We start from the raw sequence: 9,405 nt of genomic DNA, 5'->3' as shown, positions 1-9,405 counted from the left end.
GTCATTTCTATTTTTCATGATGATTTATTGAGCAGACTTCTACATGTATCTGTAGATGGCCGTGATTATATTCAGACAAGATAATACAAAGATACATATTCATATTATTTGTTATAAATTCAATTTTCAGACCTTGATATTTAAGTAATATGCTGTTATAGTTTTTATCAAACAGACAAATGAGAGAGAGAGAGAGAGATTCCGTTTCAGCCCCCCCCCCTTCCTTTCAGGCTTCACTAAATGTTTGCACCTATATCAAACAATAACTCTGATATTTTTTTCTAAATATATTAGACAGTGAAAGTAACTTTTTTTTTTTTTATCAACAAATCATATCCATCTGTTTGACAGTATAACTCGTTTTTATTTTCCTGCTTCAAGTTCACACGAAGTCCACGTGCTTGTCCTGTCAATCAAAATCATTCGACACTGTGCAGGTGTGAAAGTTTCGTCACATCGAAGACGAAGTTGCGAGTATTTCCAACAAGTTATAACATTTATTTTTATCTTTTCTAGATTTGACACCAACATTTGAATAATTAGTGAATAAAATATATTGGGCATTAACACTTGAATTTGAAACATACTCTCTGCCAATTTCAAATACCACCGCCGACACGTGTACATTTTGAACTACTATAATTGTATTGTGACTTTTTTAGATGCATGTTTGTTTTGAGACTGAAATTTTTGTTCTAAAAAAGACCTTAACTTTTTTTTAACAGGTTAATTAAAATTTTCTGGAAATACAGTACTGACTAAGTAACCGATTTGGGGGAAAAGGGGGGGGGTATTCACTATATCGAATAGCAAACATATAAAGTTACGGTGAAGAAAGATTTTTTTCCCTATAACTATAGACTTTACATACATGTATTATAGTAGCGAATATTCTGTAGTGCATTACATTTTAAATCAATATTTCCTTTAAACACACTATCAATTTAGTTCGCTCCAAAGATAATAAATTAACAGGATATCCGCAATACTATGTTTAACTCTCAGAACTAGTTCTATCATATTTTCTGTAGTAATTGAATAAAAAAAACGCGTTAGAAATAAATATTTTCGTAATTTTGCTGCGTAATTATTTGACTTGGATAATTATATCTCCATTAACGATTTGTCGTCTTTAACTAAACATCAAAATGTTGCAGTGCTTGAAGTATTTGCACATTGGCCTTAGTTAAATTTAATATTTCAGCATCGTTCTACATAGGTACAGGATGTGCTTATACATGTAACAACATTTTTTTCCAGAGTAATTTAATAAATAACCTAATAGCTAAGTTAGAATAATAAAAAATATATATCTTAGATTTTTCCCCCATGAAATAATGATTCTTCAAACACGATATGTTAGTATTAAATTAAAAAATCTGTAACTCCTTACCTACAAAAAGATAAGTCCTTTCACTTGGGAGTTCCGAATGGCAATGACAACTGAACGATAGGTGAACGCTGAACGCAAGGTGAACGCAAAGTGAACGGAACGAAGAGCGAACGCTGAACGCTTTGTGAACGGTGAACGCGAGCGCACGGTGAACGGTGAACGCAAAACTGTGAACGGAGAGCGAACGGTGAACGCACGGTGAACGAACGGTGAACGCACGCTGAACGAACGGTGAACGAACGGAAAAATGGGAAAGTAGAACGTTTCAGGGACTGTAGCACCTCTCTTGCTTATACGTTCCATAGATAATGATTGATTAGTCAGGCAAGCTTTTTGAAAAGCTATTACTTGTATATAGTAATACTGGGTACCCTTGATTACTAGGACTAGATGATTGTAGATAACGTCCCTCTTAAGAATTTTTTTCTCGTATGGAGACATTGCCATTACTGGTGAAGTTCCTGGTGCGAGGGGATGCTCCGCTTAGTGGTGCTCTTGTTTTATCTAAGTTTGCGCAATCAGAGAAAGAATTTGATTTAAATAAAACTTTCTGTAGCAGAGTGATGACACATAAAATGTATAGGGATTACTTAGTGAAAGTCCAACTAAAGTCATTCAAATAAACAAAGACTATTTCATCATGTTCATTGTCAACATTGCAACACAGAATTTTGAGAAAGATCATGAAAATTGAAAATGAAGTTGTTTATTCTGTAATATAAACATTTGCAAATACTTTTCTTAGATGAACCTATTGAAGAGAAAATATGTTCAATTCTGTATGAACTTATTAGGCCTGAGGGGGTCAAAGGTTATGGCATCACACAGCGAGATGATATCTTGTCTACATATTTCTGTCATGGTGCAACTGGTTTTGTAAAGTTCTTCTAAGTTAATAGCGATGAAAAAGATAAAATAATTGAAACATATGGAATTTTTTACATCAACACGATCAACAGATGTTCAATAGATCTTTTTAAGGTGTGAAGAATGTTTTGTGTATTTTAATTAGCCTAAAATTGCACTTTTTAACCTGAAGTTCTTTTGTTATGTAAACTAAAACAGCGATGGTACCTCTTTTGACTTCAAATATATTAAGAACTCATAAAATAGTGAGATTATTCTCAGTAGCGATCATTGTTCTTTCATTATAAACAGAGAATTCGTGAACCTGACTGATGACACATGAACCTTAACAAAATCATTTAATTTAATTGAAATGACAATTAGGGAATCAAAAGTAAACAATGTGCACTGCAAAAGGGGGAAAAAAATGTCAGTGGCACGCCAGATTAAATCTTGTGCATTCTTGTTAATATGTAGACGATGTAAGGTGTGTTTTTACTACCAAAGGCTTAGATGTTTGAGAATTGGAAGCAGATTCGGAACACTAATTTTAATTAGTTTAAACTTTGTAAGACTGAACATTTTTAGACTATACAAAAATTGTTATTTTACCTTCTTAACTTTAGACAGGAAATGTTTTAACAAAAGTATAATAATATACAGTTATGGAATTGGTATGAGGGAAATGGCAAATTTATGGTTCTCCGAGGAAGAAAACTTTTTCCCGAGGGGGTGAAACCGCCGAGGGAAATAGTTTCCTGCCACGGCGAGCCATAAATTTGATGTTTCCCTCATACCCATTCCAGAACTGATTTATTATACGGAAATCATAAGAGTTTTATAAACTATAGACTCAGGCATTTTTTAAAACGATATAGATTGAGGCATTTAAATAATCACAAAATTAATGCATGTTATTCAAATTTTGTTAAATATCTAATGCATCTGAATACCGAGGAAAATAAAATTATTTTAATTAAAAAAAATATTTCACAGACATTTCAAAGGATTACCGTTGTCTTCATTTTTCTACAATTCTGGTTTAGTATCACTATGATTTTGACCTGATATATCGAAATGTTTTGACGTCATAGTTTCATTGTTAATAACATTACGTCACAGACTAAAGTTTCCTTGAACGCTCCACCCACTGTTCATTTTAATTGTTTAAATTACTAATAAATATTCATGAGGGAGTAGTCCCAGGGAGTAGCTCTGATTTTCAGGAATTAGTCCTCAGATGAGGGAAGTAGTATCTTCTCAGTTTTATGGTATTAGTTTTATATAGAGTAATTAAGTAAAGGTATAATAATGATAAATATTCCCCACAAGTCAGTAGTGATAAATATTCCCCACAAGTCAGTAGTGATAAATATTCCCCACAACTCAACAGTGATCATTACATTTCCCCACAAGTCAGTAGTGATAAATGTTCCCCACAAGTCAGTAGTGATAAATATTCCCCACAAGTATGCGGTTGTAGTCTGTCTGTCTCTCTGTCAGTATATAGCTCTACTGGATGAAGACCAGAAGAGCTTATGCGTTAGTTAGGTGTCCATTTTTCATCCTTCTGTCTGTCCTTTTGTAAATAATTTTTAGCTCGCCTGAGCCGAAGGCTCAAGTGAGCTTTTCTGATCACATTTTGTCCGGTGTCCGTCTGTCTTTCTAGCTGTCTGTCTGTCTGTAAACTTTTCACATTTTCAACTTCTTCTCAAGAACCACTGAGCTAATTTCAACCAAACTTGCTACAAAGTATTCTTGGGTGAAAGAGATTCAAGTTTGTTCAATGAAGGGCCATGACCTCTTTCAAGGGGGAGATAGTTAGGAATTAGTGAAATAATAATGGCATCATTTAAAAATCTTCCTCTCAAGAACTACTGAGCCAGGAAAGATGAAACTTAGATGGAAACATCCTCAATTAGTGTAAATTCAAGTTTGTTCAAATCATGACCCCCGGGGGTAGGGTGGGGCCACACAGTGGGGGATCAAGTTTTTACATAGAAATATATAGGAAAATATCTTTTAAAATCTTCTTCTCAAGAACAGCAAAGCCATGATTGGTCATATTTATATGGAAGCATCCTCAGGTAGTGTAGATTCAAATTTGTTTAAATCATGACCCCAGGGAGTAAGGTTGGGCCACAATGGGGGATCAAAATTTCCTAGAAATATATAGGAAAATATCTTTAAAAATATTCTTCCTAAGAACAGAAAAGCCATGATTGGTCATATTTATATGAAAGCATCCTCAGATAGTGTAGATTCAAATAATGACCCCCGGGGGTAGGGTGGAGCAAGAACGGGTGATCAAACTTTAGCATAGGAATACATAGGAAAATTCTTTAAAACTCTTCTTCTCAAGAACAGCAAAGTCATGATTGGTCATATTTTAATGGAAGCATCCTCAGGTAGTGTAGATTTAAGTTTTTTTCAAGTCATGACCCACAGGTGTAGGGTTGGGCCACAACAGGTGATCAGAGTTTTTCATAGGAGTATATGTGTAGGAAAAAACTTCTTCTCAAGAACAGCAAACCCATGATTGGTCATATTTATACGGAAGCATCATCAGATCGTTTAGATTTAATTTTGTACAAACCATGACCCCCAGGGGTAGGGTGGGGCCACAATGGGGGATCAGTGTTTTACATAGGAATAAATAGGAAAAAATCTTTTTCGCAAGAACAGAAAAACCATGATTAGTCATATTGATAATTTGTTCAAATGAGGACCCCCGGGGGTAGGGTGAGGCTACAATGGGGAATGAAATTTTTACAAATGAATATATAGGAAAAAATCTGCGCAAGAACATCAAAGCCTTTTGTTATATTGATATTGAAGCATCATCAGGTAGTTAAAATTCAAGCCCCCCCCCCCCTCCCTTTTTGAAGTGAACTGATTTTTGCTTTTTTCTTAGCCAATGTGCTCAGGTGAGAGATGTGGCCCATGGGCCTCTTGTTTTTAAAATGCTACTCCTCCTACAGTTTTGGTCTGATAACAATATAACTTGGCACACAAGTAGACAACACTAAGCTACATAATTCTGTATATCTGTTTTGGATTTTGATCAACAGTGTTGCCATGGTTACAAAAAACAAAAAATAGAAATTTCTGTAAAATACTTTCAAAATGCTACTTCTCCTACAGTATTGGTTTAAATACAGTATAACTTGGCACACAAGTAGACAACACTATGATACTTAATTCTATTTATTGCTGTTACAAAGTTTCAATCCAAGTATTACTTTTCTCTTCCTTTGTTATAAGTACAACCCAGTAGAGCGACTGTGAGTCTCATCAGAGACTTCTGGTTTTTGAGCATCTTTTTTCTAGGAAGACTAAGTTTCTAGGAAGATATTGACCTTAAGTTGAGTTGACGCTTTTTCTCTTTGAAGATTAAAGATTTGGGGACAATCAAGAATTAAAGTGGCTGAAGTCATGGAGACCCAATCTCAGTTCACAGGGAATACCACGGACTGCACGGAAGGACATTGGAACTGGCTTATGTATTCCAATTTTGATTGCAGTTGATGAAAGATGTCGTACTTAGGGAAACATTAGATGAAATTACTTTGAAGTAAGACTTTATTATACCCTGCAAAGTTCAGTATATATACTTAATATGCTGTAAACCAACTTTAACTTGCCTACAAGAAAGATCTGCAAGATTCGCAACCTTCACTACTTGCAAATATTTCTCATCAGGTGCCATGCATAAGTTGTGACAGTGTATTAGAATGTTTCCTTAGAGCTCTGTGAAAATTAATGGTCACTGTTGCAGATGGATTTCAATAAAGTAAGGAATCCTGAATAAAAATTGTCAGGAATAATAGTTGGTTTATAGAATACATACTACAGTAATAAGAGTACAGTTGAACTTCAGTATCTCGAACACTGATATCTCGAATACCATGTAAAATATGGTATTCTAGTCCCAATCACTTATTAGTCCCCTACCGGTGAAACCGGAGGGGACTATATGTTTCCTCTGAGTCTGTCCGTCCGTCTGTCCGTCCGTCTGTCTGTCTGTCTGTCTGTCCGTCTGCCTGTCTGTCTGTCCCTCTGTCTGTCTGTCAGTCTGTCCCACTTGGTTTTCCGCACTTTTTTCCTAAACGCTTGTAGATATTGAGCTGATTTTTGGTATGTGAGTGTATCTTGATGAGTTACAGATCAAGTTTGCATTTCGTTCCGCTTCATTGATTTTTGACGGAATTACGGCCTTTTCAATTTTTACGGGTTTTCCGCAATTTTCTTCTAAACGCTTGTAGATATTGAGCTGATTTTTGGTATGTGGCTTTACCTTGATTAGTTATAGATCAAGTTTGCATTTCGTCTCGCTTCATTAATTTTTGACGGAATTATGGCATTTTCAATTCTTAAAGGGAACAGAACCAGATTACACTTGCCGGTAGGGGACTAGTATTGCTCATGCAATACTCTCAGAATGCTTGTTATTAAGAATTTTTCCCTCAGTATCCCAAATCTTCCAGATATCTCCAAGTTTTTTCACAGTCCCGTCTAGGTCAAGATAACAGGGTTTGACTGTCAGGGTTTGACATTAACGAGTACTAGTCTTGTCGAACTGTCTTTCAGAAGATTCTAAAAATGTATTTTTGTTGCATTTAAAATGAGTGATAGGTTAGATAAGGATTAGTTTTCATTAGGAAAAATATCTACCTAAGTGAAAAAAGGAATACCTTAACATGCTTAATGCAATTCAGATTAAACAATTAAGAGTGTCAGAATTACATAGGAAGTGTTATTTTAATTGTCCATGTACTTCTAATAATTCTATATTGTAAATTTAAAAGCAAGATATTCTTTTGTTTACTACAAATTTATAATATTTACTTGCAAGAACTTTAATAGAGAAATAAGATTTTTTTCTTAAGGTTTGGTTAAATGTTAGAGCTCTTACTGAAAAATTCTAATTGTACACAACAATAAGTAGATTTTATCCAGCATTTATTACACTAAGACCTACTTTTAAAACGTTGTCAACATGGTCAGTAGTACTTGATATTATGGAAAATTGGTGATTTGCAGTACTCTATACAGGACTTTTTTCACCCCATGTTATTTTTGCCCTTTCACACTTGCAAACAATTTTGCCCCGTTTTAAAATTGGTAAGTCACAGTTCTGTTTAAGAAATTATACATACTGTGTTCTTTGAATTTACCCCGTTTTAAAATTGCACACCTGTGAGTAGGCCCAAAGGGGCGAAAATAAAATGGGGGAGGGGGGGGGAATTTCCATGTATACAGTTTATTCCTACTAATCTGTCTTTAACTTACAGATACCCCTAGTTTGTCAACTTCTAGCCAAGATCCTACAGGTTAGTTGAATTGGAGAACAGATGTACACACAGTAGAAAGGGTAAGTAGACCTTATAAAAAAGATCACTTGCTTCAAAATAATAAATTAATTTAATTGAAAGTAATTTCCTAACTTCTCAAAAAACACAGTTTCCCCCAAAACTTGGATAAATCCCTGTGGAATGAAATTGAAACTTGATCTGTACCGTATATACTCGCCTATAAGGCGGTCCGCCTATAAGTCGGTTGTATTTATTAAGCTTAAATTAGAGGGATTGACCCACTAAATTACCAATCTTGTTAAAACTTGCGTATAAGTCGGTAAAGAGTTTTGGACCAAAGTTTAACTCCCAAAAAACCAACTTATAGGCAAGAATGTAAGGTAATTCATCAAGATACACACACTTACCAAAAAAAGCTCATTTTCTGCGAGCATTTAGGAAAACAGTGCAGAAAGCCAAGTGGGAGAGACTGACAGACAGACAAAGCGACTAATGCTCTAACCACTGCATCACTTGAGCTTATTGACAGAGTAAAACTTTACTGTAAAAAGAACAAATGATATTATTTTCCCTTACCCGGTATTTTTTTTTTTCTTTTTGTAAAACCTTGAACCTCAGCCCAATTTGGTTCAACTAGAATAAATACAGTCACAACATTGAAATGAATTCAAAGTTATAACTTACTACAGAATGCAGAATTTCTAAACCCCTCATAATTTTTATGGAAATTGTAGGTTGTAATTTTTGTTGATATTTCTTACATTGCTTTAAATGCTCATGAATGATGCTTTCTTTTCAGATATTACCTGAAAACATCAAATGACGGGGAAAAAAGAAGACTGCCTATTTCAGAGATATATATTTTCACAGTATCATCACCCATAGCACTACGATCAAAAATTAAAAATGACATTAAGGAAGAAAAAAAAATGAAGACACTGATCAAAAAGAAAAGAAGTTGGAAGAGTTTCGAATATTATGTCTGAATATTCTGTCAACAACACCATAGATCTGGAGAGGGATTTTTTTGCCTAATAATTTATATTAATGCATGTACATTTATTTTTTAATTCTTTTTTATATATAGTGTTGCCTTTTTTTCATCAAGTGTACATGTTACTTTTTTAGCTCACCCAAACTTAAAGCTCAAGTGAGCTTTTCTGATTGAAAAATGTCTGGTTTCTTTCTGTCCATCTGATGTGTGTTGTCTGTTAACTTTTTACATTTTTGAATTCTTCTCTAGAATCACTTGGACTATTTCAACCAAACTTGCCTCAAAGCATCCTTTAATAAAAGGGGAAAAAGTTTGTTCAAACGAAGAGCCATGCCCTCTTTTAAGGGGAGATAATTAAGAGTTCATGAAAATTTGATGGATTTTCTAAAGTCTTCTTTTCAAGAACAACTTGGCTGGAAAATGTTAATGTTATGTGAAAGCTTCCTGATTTAAGGTTTTACCAAAGGTCAACATGCCCAAAAATTTATTTTTACAACAGCTCCAAAACTATGTGAGGTATGAAGTTAAAACTTTTACAGTTTATAAATATATTATTGATTAACAGATACAAAGTATCACTTAAAAACAAATATTTAAAAAATATATATTTTTTGAGAAAAAACAATTTCAAAAAATTTGCATATTTTAAAAAAATGCACCTGCTTAATTCTGTACTTTTAGTGAAAACCATCATTGAAGAAATAATATATGTTTATCAATGAAGGGCAAGTTGGACGTGAATGGTCTCTGAAAGGCTATTATTGAAAGCATGACATGTATGAAGACAAGTACCCTATAAAATCCGCCATTTGCAATGTACTTTCGGTTTCAAATCTTAATATTTGGACAAAATAAAC

At 34.1% G+C, this 9,405-nt stretch overlaps 1 long non-coding RNA gene across 1 annotated transcript; it reads left to right on the top strand.

Annotated features, from left to right (window-relative positions):
* Positions 1 to 5,726: 5,726 nt before the first annotated feature.
* Positions 5,727 to 8,752, top strand: LOC133186417 (uncharacterized). Its single transcript, XR_009721040.1, has 3 exons — positions 5,727 to 5,813; positions 7,534 to 7,613; positions 8,354 to 8,752. It is a non-coding gene; the product is annotated as an uncharacterized LOC133186417 (long non-coding RNA).
* Positions 8,753 to 9,405: the final 653 nt, after the last annotated feature.

This window comes from Saccostrea echinata, unplaced genomic scaffold (genome assembly GCF_033153115.1).
Source record: "Saccostrea echinata isolate AGI-Se365-2 ecotype Australia unplaced genomic scaffold, CSIRO_AGI_Sech_v1 ptg000013l, whole genome shotgun sequence".
Taxonomy (NCBI): domain Eukaryota; kingdom Metazoa; phylum Mollusca; class Bivalvia; order Ostreida; family Ostreidae; genus Saccostrea; species Saccostrea echinata.
Note: the sequence above shows the minus strand (reverse complement) of the source record. Positions and strands in the feature narration are given on the sequence as shown.